General features: G+C 35.7%; 1 non-coding gene across 1 annotated transcript; it reads right to left on the minus strand.

The window, feature by feature from the left end:
• Nucleotides 1-1699: 1699 nt before the first annotated feature.
• On the minus strand, nt 1700-1806 carry LOC128281009 (small nucleolar RNA R71). Its single transcript, XR_008271226.1, has one exon. It is a non-coding gene; the product is annotated as a small nucleolar RNA R71 (small nucleolar RNA).
• Nucleotides 1807-6033: the final 4227 nt, after the last annotated feature.

Here is a 6033-nt window from a genome sequence, read left to right on the forward strand (position 1 = left end):
TTCTCCTAACTCACGGCAATTGCAAAAAGAAAGAAGATGAATACTCCCTCTTCCTTCCTTATTTTATTCATCTTTTCTTTTTAATTCCTTTCTTTAATTTATTTTAATTGTTAACTAATAAAAGAATTGCATTGAAATTCAACCTAGTGGATGGGGCATCATGGCTTGGCCGGCCACTACTTGGGTTTTTGGGTAATTTGACATGCAAACCCAAGTTTCCTCACTTTGTTATTATTTGATCCTTACATATTCCCCTATCATATTTTCTTAAGTTCTCAACTAAGTCAATCACATGAAATTCACATTCATAAGTCTAAATTAAAACATCAAATTTTCACATATGCACTAATACACATAGAGGATATGCAACCAAATTTTAAATAAATTTTGGGACTATGTCTTGTGGCCTCGAAACCACATTCCGACTAGGGTCGAATTAGGACTGTCACATCATTCATAATTAAGTGGAGTACATGCAATCCTAGAGATAGGACAACATAAATCTGCCGAATTAGAGTCAAATCTAATAAGGGGATCCATCGATCGAGTTAATGCGATAATAAGGGTTTTAATTAGAAAGAAATTTCGATTAATCAACCTAGAGTCAGTTGTTTTTAGTCTCGAGAGAGATAATAACATAAACTAGGGATTTCTAAGGATTAAGTCAAGTGAATAAATCGTCTAATTCAAAAGTAATAAGTGAAGTCTAGGAGGATTCTTCCTTGGGTATTGTCTTCTCCATCGGTCTTCTAAAAAATATATCCCAACTTTAATCTTTGTCGTAATCTTAGTTAATTAGATAATTAGTTTTAGCCTAAAAACATCTTTTAATTCTAAAAATATAGTAGTTACTAGTACTTTTAGTCCTCATAGATACGATATTCTCGGTCTCACCATAACTATACTATTGTTCGATAGGTGTGCTTACCTTATTTAAAGTTTTAGTTAGTTTCACGACCACCAAGTTTTTGGCGCCGTTGCCGGGGACTAAGATATTAGGAACGCTTAATTTTTATTACTTTAGCCATTTTTTATTTATTGCAATTTAATTTTGTTTTTTTCTGTTTTAAATTACTAAATTTTCTTTTATTTACTCCTGGCAGGTTTTTTATAGTTTATAACTAGAAGAAACCCATCAGGACCTTTGCTTTTTGATGGTGAGATTGAGAGCACAGCTCGTAGAAACCAAAGAGAAATAAGGCGAAGCTTACAATACATAGAGGAAGAGTGAGAGGGCGATACTCATACTATAACCGAGGATATGGCTAATAATCAGAATAATCTGTTACCTCCTGTGGTTGCTGCAAATCCAATAAATCAGAATCCTGCTACTCGTACTATGTATGATTATGCTAAACCTACTCTAACAGGAACTGAATCGAGTATAGTTAGACCTGCTGTTGCTGCAAATAATTTTGAGCTGAAACCTAACTCTATTCAAATGTTACAACAGTTTGTTCAGTTTGATGGGTTGCAGGATGAGGATCCAAACACTTATTTAGCAAATTTTCTGGAATTTTGTGACACTTTTAAGATTAACGGTGTTTCTGATGATGCCATTCGCCTTCGGTTGTTTCCCTTTTCATTAAAGAATAAGGCTAAACAGTGGTTGAACTCATTACCACGAGGGTCAATCACCACTTGGGAACAAATGACCGAAAAATTTTTACTTAAATATTTTCTGCTGGCTAAAATGGCTAAATTAAGGAATGATATCTCTTCTTTTGTGCAGATGGATTTAGAAACACTTTATGATGCATGGGAGAGATACAATGATCTATTGAGAAGGTGCCTTCATCATGGGTTACCTCTTTAGCTACAAGTTAAAACTTTCCACAACGGGTTGAATCCTTCAACTAGACAAATGATTGATGCAGCTGCTAGTGGAACCATCAATAATAGACCCCTGAAGAAGCTTATGAGTTCATAGAAGAGATGTCACTGAACAATTATCAGTGGCAAGTCATGAGGACAAAGCCAACGAAAACAGCCGACGTTTTTAATGTCGATTCAGTTACTATGCTTTCCAATTAGGTAGAACTTTTGTATAGAAAAATTGATGGCTTACTTGATTCTACACAGGTTCATATAGTAATGCAGTGCGATGCGAGTGGAGGTGGAACGAGCAATTTAGAATATCCATCCTACGGCCCTAATATGGAGAACGAGAAAATGAATTATATTGGTAATAATTCTCGGCCTCAAAATAACCCTTATAGTAACACTTACAATGCAGGTTGGAGGAACCACCTAAATTTCTCATAAGGAGCCCAAGGCAATCAAAGACTACCACCCTCTCTAGGCTTCCAACAACAATCCTACCAGCAAGAAACAAAGCCGAACCTTTGAGGAGATGATGACAAAGTTTATTTTAGTAGTGGAGACTCATTTTTAGAACACTGAAACTACACTAAAAAATCAACAAGCATCAATCCAAGGGCTCGAGAATCAAATAGGACAGATAGCTAAGATGATTTCAGAGAGACCACCGAGGAGTCTACCTAGTAACACCGAACCCAATCCAAAAGAGCATGTAAAAGCAGTTACATTAAGGAGTGGAAAGGTGTTAGCTGAATCTAAAAAGAAGCCACCACCAGAAGCTGACAGAAAAGAAGATGAGAAGGTAAAACTCGAAAATAATGAAAAACCGGTGTTGAGGGAATATAAACCACCAATCCCGTACCTAGCAAAGTTGAAGAAAGACCGCATGGATGTAAAATGCAATAAATTTCTTGAACTTTTTAAACAGTTACATATTAACTTACCTTTTGTTGAAGTTATCTCGCAGATGCCTACATATGCAAAATATTTGAAGGAGCTTCTAACAAATAAAAGGAAGTTTGAAGAATTTTCTACAGTGGAACTCAACGAGGAGTGCTCGGCCATACTCCAAAATAAACTGCCAACCAAACTGAAAGATCCAAGAAGTTTCACTATTCCTTGCTTAATTGGTAGTTTAAATGTTGAGAAGGCACTAGTTAATTTAGGTGCTAGCATTAATCTGATGCCCTACAAAATGTTCAAGCCACTTGGCCTTGGGGAACCAAAACCTACTAGGATGAGTATTCAACTAGCTGATAGATCTGTTAAATATCCTAAGGGTATTACAGAGGATGTACTTTTAAAAGTAGATAAATTCATATTCCCTATTGATTTTGTTGTTCTTGACATGGATGAGGATGTTGAGGTGCCTTTAACTTTAGGTCGCCCATTTTTAGCTACTGCTAGGGCTGTTATTGATGTGGGTGACAGTAAAGTTGTGCTTAGGGTAGGTAACGAAGAGATCATTTTTAAAATTTATGATGCCATGAGATTTTCTAGGGAACAGGATGACTCTTGTTATTTTATTGATTCTATTGATCATGCTACTCAAGACTCATTACAAGAAATCGTACATAAGGGCACGTTGGAACTATGCCGTGCCCAAGGAGAGGAGGTAAATGATGATGATTCTACGATAGGTAAGGTAAAAGCTGAACTAAATTCTAATGAGCCTTTATTGAGACAGAAAAGCTATGAAGGTATTAAGGTAAACAATGAATTAAAATTAAAACCCTCTGTTTAAGAACCTCCTAAATTGGAATTAAAGCAAGTACAAATCACTTAGAATATGTGTTTTTTGGAAATAATTCTACATTACCAGTGATTATTGTTTTAGATTTATAGCCAACCGAAAAGGACAAGTTACTCCAAGTGTTGAAGGAGCACACAAGAGCCATAGCTTGGAAGATTTCTGACATAAGAGGGATCAGTCCTTCTTTTTGCACACATAAAATTTTAATGGAAGATGAATATAAATCTTGTGTGCAAGCTCAAGGGCGACTGAATCCTAACATGAAAGAAGTTGTAAAAGCCGAGGTAATTAAACTTCTAGATGCTGGAATCATTTATCTGACTTCTGACAGTTCTTGGGTGAGCCCTGTGTAGGTTGTTCCTAAGAAAGGAGGCATGACTATTGTGGCTAATGAGAAGAACGAATTAATTCCAACGTGAACAGTCACGGGATGAAGAGTTTGCATTGACTATAAGAAATTGAATGATGCCACAAGAAATACCACTTTTCTTTACCATTCATTTATCAAATGTTGGAAAAATTATCTAGGCATATGTATTATTGCTTCCTAGATGGACTCTCTGGTTATTTCCAAATCCCAATAGCTCCTAAGGACCATGAGAAAATGACATTTACATGTCCATACGGTACGTTTACAACATTTACATGTCCATACGATACGTTTATGACATTTACATGTCCATAGGGTACGTTCACTTATCGAAAAATGCCTTTTGGATTATGTAATTCTCTTGTTACTTTTCAGCGATGCATGTTGGTCATTTTCGATGAACTCATGGAAGACATTATGGAGGTATTTATGAATGACTTCTTGGTATTTGGTAACTCTTTCCATCTATGCCTTAAAAATTTAAAACGAGTTTTAATGAGATGTGAGGAAACGAACCTTGCACTAAATTGGGAAAAATGTCACTTCCTGGTTCGTGAAGGGATTGTGTTAGGCCATAAAATTTCTAGTAAGGGAATCGAGGTTGACAAAGCAAAATTTGAAAATATTGAGAAATTACCTCCCCCCAATTCAGTTAAGGCTATTCAAAGCTTTTTAGGCCATGCTGGATTTTATAGAAGATTTATTAAAGATTTTTATAAAATAGCTAAGCCTTTAACGAATATACTAGAAAAAGATGTGCCTTTCAATTTCAGTCAGGAATGTTTCGAAGCATTTAATACTCTTAAAGACAAATTAATTAATGTTCCAATTGTAGTTGCACCTAATTGGAATTTACCCTTTAAACTAATGTGTGATGCGATTGATTTTGTAGTGGGCGCAGTTCTTGGACAGTGAAAAGACAAGCATTTTCAACCAATCTATTGTGCTAGAAAAACATTGACAGTCGCACAAGAAAATTATACGACAACTGAGAAAGAATTGTTGGCTGTTGTTTTTGCATTCGATAAATTTAGACCATATTTAATATTATCTAAAGTTTCCGTTTACACTAACCATTCTGCTCTTCGATATCTCCTTACTAAAACAGATGCAAAACCTTGATTAATAAGATGGATTTTATTGTTACAGGAATTTGATTTAGAAATTCAAGATAAGAAGGGAGCGAAAAATCTCGCAACAGATCATCTATCCAGATTAGAAAACCTACATCTCAAAGAGCTTTATGAACATGAGATAAATGACTTGTTTCCAGAAGAACAGCTCTTTGCTATATCTGACTCTGAGGAACCTTAGTTCGCAGATATTACGAATTATTTAGCTACTAACATCACACCAAAAGGTTTGACACATCAGTAGAAGAAACATTTCTTTACTGATGTGAAAAACTACTTTTGGGAAGATCCTTTTCTTTTTCGAATATGTGCAGATCAAGTCATTAGAAGATGAGTTACAAAGCCAGAAGCAACAAGAATCTTGGAACATTGCCACTCAAGACCGACTAGAGGACATTACAGTGGGACTAGGACCGTACATAAAACACTTGAATCAGGTTTTTATTGGCCCACACTATTTAAAGATGCCAACAGGTATGTTACTTCTTATGATAACTGCCAACGAACAGGTAATATCTCTAAACGTGAGGAAATACCTCAAACATACATGCTTTCATGCGAAATATTTGATATATGGGGTATTGACTTCATGGGTCCATTCCCTAGCTCATTTGGAAACAATTATATCTTAGTAGCTGTTGATTATATGTCCAAATGGGTGGAAGCCCAAGCCTTACCTACTAATGATGCTAGAGTGGTGGTGAAGTTCCTCAAGAAACTCTTCTCTCGATTTGGAACACCTAGAACAATTATCAGTGATAGGGGTACGCACTTTTGTAATACTCAATTTGATAAAACCCTTAAGAAATATAGAGTTTACCATAGAACAGCTAACACTTACCATCCTCAAACCAGTGGACAAGTCGAAGTTGCAAACCGAGAGCTTAAATGTATCCTAGAAAAGACTGTAAAGTTAAATAGGAAGGATTGGGCAAAGAAAATAGATGATGCCTTAT

The sequence above is a fragment of the Gossypium arboreum genome, chromosome 9, assembly GCF_025698485.1.
Source record: "Gossypium arboreum isolate Shixiya-1 chromosome 9, ASM2569848v2, whole genome shotgun sequence".
Taxonomy (NCBI): domain Eukaryota; kingdom Viridiplantae; phylum Streptophyta; class Magnoliopsida; order Malvales; family Malvaceae; genus Gossypium; species Gossypium arboreum.